This window comes from Choristoneura fumiferana, chromosome 13, assembly GCF_025370935.1.
Source record: "Choristoneura fumiferana chromosome 13, NRCan_CFum_1, whole genome shotgun sequence".
Classification (NCBI taxonomy): domain Eukaryota; kingdom Metazoa; phylum Arthropoda; class Insecta; order Lepidoptera; family Tortricidae; genus Choristoneura; species Choristoneura fumiferana.
Genome location: NC_133484.1, coordinates 7359173 through 7373998, shown reverse-complemented (window position 1 = coordinate 7373998; position 14826 = coordinate 7359173). Strand labels below are relative to the sequence as shown.

The window sequence follows — 14826 nt, the reverse complement described above, 5'->3', positions numbered from 1 at the left end:
AGAATATTCCAGAAATAGGGTCATCTGTCTGTCTCTCTCACACATTATAGGCTATTCTTGTCATACACTTTCTAGAATGTTCTCAGTATAGCTGTCTCTTTCGAATCGTGCTATCTCTTTCACTCCTATTGAAAATTTTGCCATATACTGAAATGTACTTCAGAGGCCCATAAGGGGTCCTGAAAATGCCTGAAAACGGGTTTTCAGGTTATGGCGTCATCGGATAGAGGGTGGCCTGAAACGGACTGAAAACATGTTTCAGGCGCCTAAAAACGACGGCAACTTGGGTGAAATTTTGATAAACTAATGTGATAGAGCATCCTGTGAAACGGCCTGAAACAGTATTTCAGCCTGCTGAAAACGCCTCCAAGGTACGGAAAAACACGATTAAAGTTTAGTTTAACACACCGTCGTAACAATACCACTAAAATCAACGTCTGGTTATTATTTGTATTTGTATATAACCTAACCAACAAATATTGGAAAACCCCCGACTTTGTCACTTCAAAGTTCAATATCTCAAAAACGGCTGAACCGATTCTGATGAAACATATCTAAGAACCATCGCTAAAAAACCTGCTTTCAATTAAAAACAAACCGCATTCAAATCAGTCCACTCTTTTAAGAGCTACGGTGCCACAGACAGACACACACACAGACACACATAGCGGTCAAACTTATAACACCCCTCTTTTTGCGTCGGGGGTTAAAAAATACACGCAGACGACGCGTTATCTAATACAAATTAGTATTGACATATTCGTTAACTTATTATTTTCACTTGAACGACCTCGAATTAGAGGAGATCCCTTTAAAGTTCAAAGCGTGATTGAAAAAAAAACTCAGGTATTGTTTGCTCTGACGGATATTTTCCTTATTTTCTCAATGCTAGCATAATGATCAATGGGAACAGTATAAATCAGTAACTAATTTACAGACAGTGCATCGAGTATAATAGGCACTCGCGGCCTTTTTTCCCTACACCTACAGCTTTATTAAAACAGGCAGCCTGTCGACTATATATACGAGTAAATCCGAATCTGAAGAATTTGAAAATTGTAGAGTCAGATCTTTAAGCGAATCCAAACCCCGTTCCTATCGAATCTTATCGAGTCCGAGGAGTCACTAACTCCGACAAACCTATAGGATCCAGTGGCTCGCGATCGGCGAATGCTACGAAGTACTAGACTTAAAAGAGTCATTATGACGAATCAGTACTTCAATACCTCGATGCCGAAACGACCCGGGAATAGATACGGAACCCTTCTTTACCAAACAAATTAATAATAGCTCGACAGAATTGGATTCAATAAACGAGTTGGAAACGATTGCAGTCGGTTCTGATATTGGAGCTGGAGTCAGTGATTCTGATCACTTCTTGGAGTCGATATTAAGTACCTAGGTACATCTAGGTATGTCTAGTAACTATTACTTAACAAAGCGGGTGTTCGCGGTCGCGTTCACTATCTCTTTCTACCTTCAAGCTGTGATTCCGAGTGCGTAAGACAATTATATAAATATAAGGCCTTCGGATTTCTTGCAAGTGACGATATACGGACAGCCCATGCATGTGCGAATATGAATTCGATGCCTTTGTTTGAAGATCAGTTACGGAGTTTATACTAAGGCGCAGGTATAAAGGCTGAGCTCGAGATCACAACTAATCATTCGTTTTGCCACCACAACTTAACATCATGGTTTCCGCAAAGCCATTTTTCTGTTTTGTGTTAGTAGCTTTAACTTCGAAGGTATTTATTGCGGGTAAGTTCCTTTCACAATGTTTAGAGTTAACGTGGTTATTTATGCATTAGTAAGTATTAGTAATTAAATTCCATATTAATTACATTGTGATTTTAGATCGAAATAAAATAGAAATATTTATTCGCAATTCGCAAATTACATACAACACAAAATTAAAACAAGTATTAAGTAGATATTTGCGAAATCGCGAAGCGGTCTCAGCTCAGCTCAGCATAGTGTTGGCCGTAGAGGCCAATACTGGTCTTCCGCTGTAACCGCTTGGCGACTTGGCGAAATTTAGATACCTATCAAAAATGTTTTTATTTATTTATTAATAACAACGTTTACATGGCAATACAGTAATGACCAATTTGTCTAACTTAGACTAACAATGAAAGATTATTGTTTTAACGGATAAACACTAACAGGTAACAAAAAAATTACATTGGAACAGTAGAACATCTATCGTCCATCGCCTCACAGTACCTTAAGCATTCAGTACAAACTGCCGCCCATGGCCACGAAACAAGCCGCACTATAAAAAATGATAATTCAAAACGAAATAAAATAATAACAATAATGCCAACAAACAACACGAAACCAAACAAAAGACACACATTTTCATTAATGTTATACATAAATATTAAGAACACGTACCCGTACAAAATTGTATATTTCTAGACTTAACAGTTGAGATAATGGTGCTTTAAGTTTGTGCATCCCTATTTTATAAGAATACCGCAAAAAGTAGCTTATGTTTTAATCCAGAGACTTAGTCACGAACATTCTAAATTATTAAAAGTCGCCAAACTGTTTTTGTGTGAAAAGGTAACACACACATACACACGCGCATACACGCACATTTTTAGTGGGGTGTGTTCCCATCATTCCATTAATACAAGCTTTATAGTAGTCTTACCTTGGTGTCTACCAAGGCTGTGTTTCCACCAGAGACGTGCAAGGATACGTTGCGAGGAAACGCATCATTTACCTATCCTCGCTCCGCTCAATTTTTATCATTAGAGCTGTGCTGTGCACGGATAGGTAAATGAAGCGATTCTATTGGTTTATAACAAACACATTCCTCGCAACCAAGTACTGCCTTTTCGCAACGAACGTTTGGCAACCTGTTTCATTTCACAACTTTTCATTTCGCAAACTCTTAAACTGTAAATATTTCAGGATTTATTTCAGAGCCATCGTGTAGAACCCTTTAGGTTAAGTTAGGTTATTTAAAAAAAAAACTGAAATATTCACTGTTTTAGAAATATTTAACGGTTGGGAAATGAATAGTTGCGAAATGAAACAGTTTGCCAAACGTTATTCGCCGAAACATTAGTAAACCCCTCGCAACACATCCTCACAAAACTCCGGTATAAACGCATCCTAAATAAATACAAAATGTACAGAGCTAAGCAAACCGCTCTACAAGTAGCTGACACGAATGCACATAACAATATGCTCTTTCAAACTCACTGGATGGTACAAAAGGGACTTCGTTGGACAAGTAACGTTACATTCAGGATTCTAATTTTGAATTAGTTTGAAGTAGAGTTTTTATAATTAATTAAATACTCAAATCCACTTGATATACAATGTGGCCCAGAACCGGGGATAATATTAAAAACAGAGGTTCATAGGTCACCAGTAATTGGATCATCATGGTCCCACTTAATTAAAATTAAAACTTAACTTTTGTTTTTTTTTTCTAACAAACTTAACCGTAAATTCAATGTACGCCATCTTAGAACCACCTAGAACTCAACTGGCATCGCCTGTAACGCTACAAATATCAAACAGCTTTACATTGCTTCTTCGAAGAAACTTTAAATTGTAATAAAAATTTAAAAACGATTTTTTTTAAAGTCGCTGAACTAATGTTGTTCAGTTTGACGGGTACGATCTATGTTTTTATTATTTGCCCGTGTTACTGGTCACACGGTATGTACCTAAGTCGATTCATAAGAGCTGGCACGAATGCATTGAATGAGTGAATGGTAATATCATCATGTGCATCATAAAATAATTAAACACAGATCGATTCAATAATCCTGTTATAAGATGGGTACTAATTGTCTATAAAATATGAGAAGGCCTCTGTTTACGAACGTTACTCACACAGTGACAAGTGACTCTCATTCAATTCATTCATACGAGCTCTTGTGAATCAACCAGTACATATTTCTGCAGCTAAATAACTTTTTTTCAAAAACGCCTAATTACTATATGTAATTTCAAATTCACTCTTAGGCGGTCTTAATTTTTTTTTGTCATTGGTTTCCTCCGGGCAAAAAAAAAGTTTAATCTTCATTTGCAAAGTACTTAGTGCGCGGTTAAACTATGCAAATAGCTCCGCCTGCGTTGAATAAGTCGTGTTGTTAATTATGCCACCCCCTTTCCGCTAGTAAAGACAAATGCAAACACAACTAATACAACCGGAACTTCTTCGACTGACCATCATCACTCCACCATCATCAGAGTTTTTTTTTTGTAATAGCAGACAAATGAGCAGACGGTTCAGTATGTTAGTGATAACCGTTGCCCATAGACATCCGCATCATTACAATTTGCATAACTTGACCGCACTCTAGTTCGCGGAGGAGCAAATCAAGGATCATACGTGGGCAAAGTAAGGGAAGAATATTTAGTCTTATGCCCCGTCTTTTGCGGCTGTTGTACATAATTCAATCTCCAAAGAGTTTTTAGGTTTTTTCATGTGGCAATTTATAGTAAGGGCCAAATAATGCACTGTTAAAGTAGTTTTAGAGTCTTGACGACTTTTAATTACCTGGAACCTTATTTAATTGTTGTTTTCAGAGGCATGCAGCGATAAGGAGGTATTTAGTTCTTGTTACGGCCATTGCGAGGCGACTTGTGAATTACCCAAACAAATTGTATGTACGTTAGCCTGTCGTCAAGGCTGCATATGCAAAGAAGGACTAGTCAGAAGGAAGGACGGAAAGTGTGTCCGTCTAAAACAATGTTGTAAGTATTTTGGGCGAAAAAATACCGGCGAAGTGTGAGTCGGACCCGCGCACTGAGGGTGCCGTACAGCTAAGGGCAAAAAGGGGAAAGTATTTATTAATTTATTAAGACTGCCTCACGATTAACCGATTTTTATTTTCGTCTTACACGCATGTTATCTTGACATAAATATAGAGCTGAAAATGTAGAGGTACTGTCAATGGCAGTACGAGTAACTTCTCAGGTTTAACTTCTTTAAAAAGAGGAACTGTTTGGCGGATCACTTATATTATAGCTTTTCATGAAAAAATATCTGATTAATTCAAAACCGCATCAAATTCTGTTGCGTGGCTTACGTTAGAAGGACTTAGCAGATACACAGACAGACAGACGTGGAAAGCTACTTTGTATTGTACTGTTTATAGCTATTCTATAGACAGATCAAAAGCATCGAGCAGATCGAAGGTGCTATTTTGTACCGATTTTGTTCTGGCACGGAAGGAATTGTGAGAGATTGACGAATAACTTATTTTCAGAAATTGACCACCATCTATCTCTTATCTACTCACCACCAATCCATCAACCATCGATATCCAGCCCTTCAACCTTTGGATTCAAAATGGAGCACATAATCTGCTAACATTAGGTATTTTATAATGCATTGGGAACAAAGAAAAAAAAGAATAGAGCCAAGTATCAAAAAATATTTTGTATGATGTACATATATGATGGTAACTTTCTTACAATAAAGTATGTAAGTGTACATATCTATAACTTGTTTTATTTACTTTAATGACAACATCTACAACCCTACAACTGGGAGAGGCCGAAGAGAGGAAGAGTTGAGAGCGTTTAGCAGAATAGACTTCCACTTGTCCCCGAAATAAAGGGTCTTGACAGACAGACGGAAAGACAACAAAGTGATCCTACTTTCAATTATTAGGTTTAGTTTCAGGTTTTTGTCTTATGTACATATTTTAAGTTAACGATAGTTTTATGTAAATTAAATACTTATAATTTAATAGTTTTATACTTATAATAATTTTGTAAGTCGTATTTCATTGCCACTGTAAATTAATATCACGGGACACTTAACACCAAATGACCTAGCTAACCTAACTAGAATAATTTATCAGCCCCGCAATTCTAAAAATTATCAAGGACTTATCTACTCGTCTGGTTTTGGCCTCAGGTGACACTTACCTCTCGCAAAGATTAGGAATAACAGTTCAGAGAGGTAATGCTGCCAGTGTCTTGGGTCAATGCCTGGGCAGAAAATTTGACACGTTTTATTTTGTAACATAGTTTAGTTATACTTGGATGTTAGATAGTATTTATTGCTTTTCCTTGTTATTTCTTTATTGTACAAAATAAAAATTATTCTATGTCTTGAATGAACTTTTAACTCTGAAAATCTATAAATAAGTTACAGGTATCAGGGTAATTATCTCGTCGCAAGTTACACAGTCGGAAGCGCGTTCGGAAGTTTCTATCCCGCGGGTATTTCCTTCTTCGGCTCGTGAATATTTTTTGTTTTTGAAATTAAACGAATCCAAGTAACAGTTGGAAACAAATTTAAATATCCTTACATGAGTACCGAGGAAACACTGTTCTAAATACGGTATTTGAGAACTCCTGATTTTGCCATATCTTAATATTATTATGAAAATATAGATAAACAGATAGTGTTTAGCGAAGATAAAATTTAAATCGGTTGAAAATTGGATTTACAGTGATTTTTTGAAAAATCTATATTCCTGTCTCTTTCTCAAACGCTTTTATCCATGCAGCAAGTATGGCGGTACTGGCGTGTGACGTCACATGCCACTATGTCTTTCTCTGTCTAATCTTGAATTTCAAACCTTTATAACTTTGTTATTTGTAAAGGTAGCTTAAAAATGGTTTTTCTATTAGATAACAGGCATTGTGTAGTTTTAATTTATAAAACATATACAAAATAATCAAATACCGTATTGTAATGTTTGAAAAGTTCATAATGCAATTAAAATTTTACTCGTACTAGCTAAGAATGCGTAAATACAAGAATAAAGCGTTGACACTTAGAAACAAGTTCTGGTTATAAATAATTAAGCAATGTCAAGAATTTAGCTGTGCAAAAAATTAAAACCTTTATTCTACTCCTGTACTGTTATGTTGATTGTAATCAATCGGAACAGTTTGAATTTAATGAACATACGATCTCGGGAAAACTACATATATTCGGGAAAACTTGTCTATTCCCCATAACAGCAATGTATCGTAATGTTGCTAAAACGATACTGCAACCACTTACTTTTTTTTTCTTAATTCGTTCGTTCGGACAGGCTAAGGTGCAGCCACTTACTAAAGTAGTTCATATGGTTTATATCATCATCATCATCCCAGCCTATATACGTCCCACTGCTGGGCACAGGCCTCCTCTCAGAACAAGAGGGCTTGGGCCATAGTTCCCACGCGGGCCCAGTGCGGATTGGGAACTTCGCACGCACCATTGAATCGCACGATGTTATCCTTCACCGCAAAGCTCGGGTAAATTTCAAATGTGATTCCGCACATGAATTTCGAAAAACTCAGAGGTGCGAGCCGGGGTTCGAACCCACGACCCTCTGCTTGAGAGGCGATAGGTCAAACCACTAGGCCACCACGGCATGGTTTATATACATAACAAAAACTTTCCGTACATAATTCATGGCTGCCAACATAAGTAAACAAAATCCCTTTTTAAACATCGTCACTGGCAAGAAAACATCAATTAAATATAGATCTATATTAGGACCATATTTCTGGATCGATCAAATTTGATGACTGAATATTTAGTACTTTAAACATTCAAAAACCGTTTTAAAGCTCATAAATAGATTTTAGATATATTAATAATATGTTAGTCAATTATTAAGTAGAGTACATACATACATTACTTTATTTTAAACATAAACATCTATGAGAGAGCCAGAATTTTAAATTCAGTCACATGAGTTATTCACGTGGGCGAAATAACATGTAAAATCCTAGTAAAGTTACTTACATTTTTGTCTTGGCATCCCCAATACGTTAATAATATCAGCGCAACAACATTTTTACGTTCACAAGCTCCAATAATTAAGAGAATATTCTGGAAAATTCTGTTCCCATTTTTGTCTCACGCGCGCCTTTTGAATATTTGGAGCAATTCATATACCTATCTGTTAACCGTGTTCTATTTTAATTGCTTCATGAATACAGAGGGATGTTTGTGTGGTGGACCTATTCTATGCGTAAGTTGATTGTCGGTTTTGATAATTATTTGGACAGCGATAATTGATATTGTGTTATATCAGTTCTGTTATTACAGGATAGAGGCTACATATGAATTTATAGTAATAAAAATATCTGTCTTTTGTGTGTGGGGCTGAAGACAGAGTGTTGTGGCGCGTTGAAGAGGCCTATGTCCAGCAGTGGACTGCTGTAGGCTGATGATGATGATGATGATGAATAAAAATATGGTGTTAGGATCAATGCCTTTTTTTAAAGTTTGTAATCGAGGCTTTTTGAAAACAAATAATATCAAGGAATATCAAGAATGTCATTTATGGTGTTTTATTTTAGTGAGTCTAGCCCAGAAATCAATCTGAATACAATGTTTAACCATTTATTGCAAGAACACTGCCCATTCTCCAGAAGTTTTAGGCGTGGATCAAGCCAGGAAAGCTCTAGGCCCAGCTGTAGATGTCAGTTAAAGATTATGATCACAAAATGATATTTTTTCTAACCTAGTTTTAGAAACAATACGTTTTACCTGCCATAAAATTTTAATCGAAATTATGCTCGACACGGAATACGGCCGTGACACGACAAGTTTGTTAACATTTAAATCTTCACTAGGCCCATTGTTGAGCGAACTGAGCGAGCGACTTTGGTGTGCTCAAGCTCATTTACATAGACAAAGGTGAAATAAGGGAACAATGCCTAGTGTATGAACAATCTACCACACAGCTTACGTACAACTTCAAAATCAACTTAATACCACAGGGTAACAAGTAAGTCGCACAAGCTTTGTCGCTTACGGTACAAAGCTATTATATGGCCGGAGATGTTGGAGCTAGTTTTTGGGTGTAGTTGCGTTGTTAGGTCTGTTCTTGATTTCCTTACACGAGTAAAGCTTAGGGCGTATCATCTAAATAATGGTTTGCTAAACAGCGGAAATCCTACCGTTGTGTTTTACTAGGATAGAAGATTGAGACACAGATCACAATTACCCAGGGATTTGTAAAAGATGAATCATATCTAACATCAACATCAAAAACTTCTAGGCACTGTTATTAATGTGGCACAATTATGGGTTATTGTCAGCTTTTCGACTAAAGTAGTCTCTGCTTATATTTGATGTTTTCTGATATCGCCATATTTTTATTGTTTGCATACATTGGCGGTTTTTATTACAGTATACTCGTACAGTCGTACATAAACCACTTATAGATCACATTAAAAATATATCATTATTTTTGTAAATTTTCATTTTATTAGATCGCGTAGTCTCATGTAAAAAGTAACAATGTGCACGAATTTTGACAATGACTCTTTTAAAATAAACATACCCTGCAGTATTTGTACATATATGACAACGTTTGTCAATTGTTATTAATATTTTATTTTTGCATAATAAAAGGTGACTTCCTCTTTGTAACTTAACTACCTTTTTTTTGCATGATTTTTCTCATGGCGTAACTCTCGCATTGTCAGTAGCTTTGAGGTAGCACTAGCTAGCGCTTTTTCTGATAAATCTTATCGATCTGAGTCGTACGTTTGGTTTCAAAGGAGTGTTTGCTGGCAAAAATGAAGACTGCCGTCGCTTCGCGTCTTCGCACTCGACGTGTTGCATTTGTTTACGTCAAGATTGCGACAGCCGTTTGTTGACACTTGAAAATAAACAAGACGGATGAACATAATCATTTCCTTGACTATAGTATAGTGCCTCTTTCGTCTCGGACTATTTCTGTGGTCTCGGATCAGTTTTAAACTACATTATAAAAGAACAAACTTTTTTTAGCTGGATTATTATTTTTTGTAGTCAGCTACAAAGAGATGGATACCATTGTGCATACTTATTTTTGTAACTTTAATTATACCGATCTCTTTGTAGTTGACTGTACAGACACACTTACCAATGCACTGAAAGGGAATCAAAAATCTATATAATTTACTTTATGTCACATTACAGGCATAAAGTTGTCGACAATCGATACAGTAAGTATTCCTAACACTGTATCGTGTAATAAATCAATCATCTACTTAAAAGTTTTATATTCATAAAGTTTCAAGTTTAAGTTTCAAGTCATAGCCTTGTTTTGCAGAACTCTGTGTGCAATATCACTTAACGTTGTACATAAAAAATATTAGAAAGTAAGACGAATTGTAACGACTTGCCCTTAAAGTTATATTGAGTGGAGTAATTCGTGATATCTTTTACTGCCAGTAGTAAAATTGTATTATTGCGTTTAAAGCGTTATAAACTGTGTCTAAGAAATGAAAAAGTGTTCATTTTGTTGCAACACATTTAATATTTTAGGGCGCTCGATATTTAATTTTGTTGCTCAAACGTGATAGTTCAATTTTAAAACTTGGTATCTGTGATTCCGAAATTTTAAATTAATGAACAAATCTGTGACAGACTAGGTACCTATGTTTTAACTTTTTAACAAGTTAAGTATAGTTAGGTGTAAGTAAGTGTATAAAACACAAATGTTAGTTTTACATAAGCGTTTAAGAGTTGAATTATAGTTGATTGTTTTTAAATGTAACAGGTATAAAATATGCAAAAATGTGTATCACATTTTATTCGCATTACTTTATGCACAAAAAGGTGGTACGTACTTTATTTAAAAGGTGATATATTTGTTGAAATTGAAAATCACTATGCTTATTAAATTTTCCTGCATTTGCTTTATCAACTTGACATTTCGTAAGTCCAAAAATGTCTTAATTACTCATCCTCATTTTCTAAATAAAATATTCGAACGCAATAAGCCTTTATAATATTAACAAGCTGAAGGGTCTTTAAATTACTGCTAGCTCCAAAAGCCTAATACTCGAGCAAAATGTAGGTAATGTAATCTTCAATATTGATAAACTTAATCTAAGTTCTACGAAAAAAATTATGAGGAAATTCCTTAAACTTTCCTTTCCTCGATTCCAACTGAACAAAGAATCAATTAAGTGACCTCGGTAAAGAACGGTGTCTTTATAACAGTTTGCGGGTAACAAATGACGGTCAAAGGTCGGAAATGTGGCCGAATACTTCTTTAGGAGATAATTCGGAACCTTTGAAATATACGCAGGGAAATTCATCCAAAATATTGGTTTTATACCTCGACTATGCGAAAGTTCAGACTTTATTAGGTATTTGGTCAAACATTTCATGAAATGTTATTTTCTTTGTTAAACGCGTTTGTTTTGGATTCAGTAATATCGTTAGTGATACTTATTTAACTTTATCTTAGTTTCTGAGTACAATGTTATATATAATCTGTTTTTGCCATTTAGGCTACAATAGTAATACTGCAAAAATAACGGCATTATGTGCTGTTGCCTTTTTGTTTGTATGTATAGCAATATACATAGCATTGGATAATCCAATATTCTATATTACTATTTGACTATATAAAAATAGATTAAAAATAAAATATGCTAAACATTTACTTCCTTAATGGGTTTTTCTTATTTATTTTAATATATTACTTCAATCACATAAATAACTGCTAAATTCACGTTTAAGCAACTTGACCAAAATAACTCGAGATTTCATTTCCTTTTAAGCTCTATTTAGTTACTCAAGAAAAGACGTGGGAAACGGAAAAGTTGGCAAATTTAATTACATTTTCGTCATAAAAAGCCATAAAAGGTCATGTAAAAATAAGTCGATCTAACAACGTTACATTAGATAGGTATAAGTGAAGAAGCCGACATCAAACTCAAAGAGGACTTAACTGTTTGTCTTGAAACGCTACCCCACACAAAAGTAGGACTAAAGAGCTCATTTGAGTACGTACATATCAACCAACACTTGGTTGTTTTAAGAGCGTTTCAACTTCTATTCCAGGATTTGTGTAGATTAGAAGAATCTTGATAAACGTCCGATTGTGAAAGCATGTAGTGTATTTAATATTTCTGTCCAAAGTTCATATGCCTCAAGTGTTAAATAAAATTTACACCAACAGAACCATACAAAGTACAGCTGAAATCATGATACCTAAATTATTGTTTCAGATTTTATTTTAACAGTGACTGTATTTTTTTCACATAATTATTATTTACAATACATCAATTTTATTATATGGATATAATTATACGAAATAAAAAAAACAAAAGACCTTAACTAAGATAGATATACTTATAATTAATTGCTAAATAGTAAATAGGTATGTATATTATGTAATAGTAACAAAAATATATAAAAAGAACACCCCGTCGCAAAGGTCTGCCTGCAATCGAAACACGATTCTGTGGCTGCCAACTGAGAAAACTTAAACTTAAGAACGGTATGAAACTCCTAAGTAAATAAGTATCTATCAACTTTAGAAACTTTTTAGCAACCTGACTGAGCTATTTATTGGTCAGGTGAACTCTACCTTTGTAGAGTAGGAGGTGGTGGGAGCCATAAAAAGGTCAGAATACCTTTTTATGTGTAATTTACTTAGATAGCAATGAAACCAGTTAACAAAAAAAAAACAGTTCGGAACTCTTTCCACAAGTGAGTTCTTTCCTTGTCCGGCTTTTTAGCGACTATTTTTATTTTCTTCCCCGTGTTCCTGAGAAAAAGGATATTAACAGACGAACTGACGGACAGACAGAAAACAAAGTATATTTGCCTACTGAGGTACAAATTCCTAATATCATAAGTTTATGAAAAAAGTTAAGGGTTTTTCAATATTTTCTGTCTAATTTTTGAAAATTGCTGAAGATTCCTGAGTCAAAATCGATATTAAAGATCATTTTACAAATATGCGACAGGCGATTCCTTAACCGGTCTTTTTTGAGTCTATCGGCGTTTTCGGATAGAATAACATCGTTAAAAATTGCTGAAGATCCCTGAGTCAAAATCGATATTAAAGATCATTTTACAAATATGCGACAGACGATTTCTTAACCGGTCTTTTTTGAGTCTATTGGTGTTTTGGATAGATTAACATCGCCAAGAAAAATGCCCACAAGAAACTTGGAGCGTGGACTGTAGATTTTTTTTTGCCTCATCGATGGAAGAACAAGTTCACTGTTCTTTGTAGTTAGACGCTGTTTTGCAATACTGAGTCAACCCACTGTCATTTTGCAATACAATGTCAACTGTTAAAATTATTTTCTAAGGGTTGACATTGTATTGCACAATTAATCAGGGTTGACACACTATTGCATAACAGACTCCAGTTACTCTGTGTTTGCAGAAACAAAACTAGGAGGAATAGTAATGTACCACGCCAAGCTATGATCTTGTGACCAGCCTGGAAGCGAAAATTGTAGAGAAAAAAGTTTTGCCAACTAAAAATTTATTATGTAGGTACGTATACATGTGTAGCCAGCAACAAAGTATTAAACGTGTTAAGCAACAAAAACTAACAAAGACAAAATGGGTACCTATCAAAAGACGATTTAAGTGGTCTCAATACTATAGGACTCGGAATTGACCTGAGTCAACAGAAATACGGAAACGATGTGGGTTGTTTGTCGGGGTCACTGACAGTTTTATTAGACTGCTGTCAATGATTGTTGGGTTTCGGAGGGTGACTTTTAATTTGAAGTCTTTATCAAGGCCAAATTCTGTGATCGATGAGTATTATGTACGTGTATGTGTTTGTGTGTGTTATCATTGTCACTATTTAAATCTATGCTTAAGGAGCACTATCTGTCATCTTGTAATTATACTCGTAAGCTTTATGATAATTTATTTATTTATTTGTTGCTGTTTATCTCACTGCCATTATTTATTTAAGACGTACATATATTATATGTACTATATAATTATGTATGTATTCGTTAGATGTATTTCTGTTACGTTTAAATTTTCTGATCTACTTTTGATGCACCACCTGTTGTAAACTAGTCCTTCCTTCTTTCTGTAAAAAAGGTTGCCTGGAAGAGATCGCTCTTAAGCGATAAGGCCGCCTATTGCTTACCTTGTATTTTTTTCCCTGTGTATCTGTTTTCTGTATCGCTTACTATGTCTGGCGTACAATAAAGAGTCTTTGTATTGTATTGTATTGTACAGTAGAGGAAATTAAATCACGTACTAGGGTGGAACTTTTGTGCTTTTAATGCCATTTTCAACATGAAACTGCCGTGAGACTCACTTATATTAAATATATTGACCCGGATAACTCACGTCTTAAATCGAGTTTAGCCCGACATGTTTCGGGCTAATCCGTAGCCCTTCCTCTTAGCAGCAACGCGACTCGGCGGCTGCTGCAACACACGCACCCTTGTTGCCACGTTGTGGCATACATCTGCCAAAGAAATCATAGCGAAATTAATACGGTATTTCACCCTGGTACTGATTTATTTCGAAAATATAGGCAAGATTGTCCGATCCAAGAGTAGTGTTTGAAAATTGGAAAATTAAATGATTTTTTAAAAATTAACACTGTCTCTTTCTCAAACGCTTTCTCTAGCAGCAGTTATGGCGGTACTAAGTAACCTATTTAATTTTTATTGGTGTATTATGTAAATACTGTACTATATATTTGTTTGTACAGTCCGTTGTTTGACTGCAAATACTGATAAAATAAATTTTAATATAATTAGTTAAAAGCAATCTCTTCCAGACAGCAGAACTAATAAATTAAGTAACTAGTTAAAGAAAAAGTATATTATTGTGATTATAAATAAATTTATTATACTTAATAATCCATTTTATGAATTGTCAACTATTTGTTTTCAACTTTGTCCACATTAACCTTGTTTGTAAAAAAAAGTTTATTATTATTATTTAGTACTGCAATGCTCATCGCTAATTTACCCACTAACGTGTCTTTAGGGTCATATTTAAAGGCAACCCCAGTACACGGCATCTAGTCTCGATTTTATAAACATTATAAGTAACTTAAAAAAAAGACTGTACTCAGTTCGTCGGAATCATTTTTAAATGCGCAATTCTTA

General features: G+C 34.9%; 1 long non-coding RNA gene across 1 annotated transcript; it reads left to right on the top strand.

The window, feature by feature from the left end:
- Positions 1-1671: 1671 nt before the first annotated feature.
- LOC141433968 (uncharacterized) lies at positions 1672-5625 on the top strand. The gene is made up of 3 exons (XR_012451988.1): positions 1672-1761; positions 4558-4725; positions 5241-5625. It is a non-coding gene; the product is annotated as an uncharacterized lncRNA (long non-coding RNA).
- The last annotated feature ends 9201 nt before the right edge of the window (positions 5626-14826 follow it).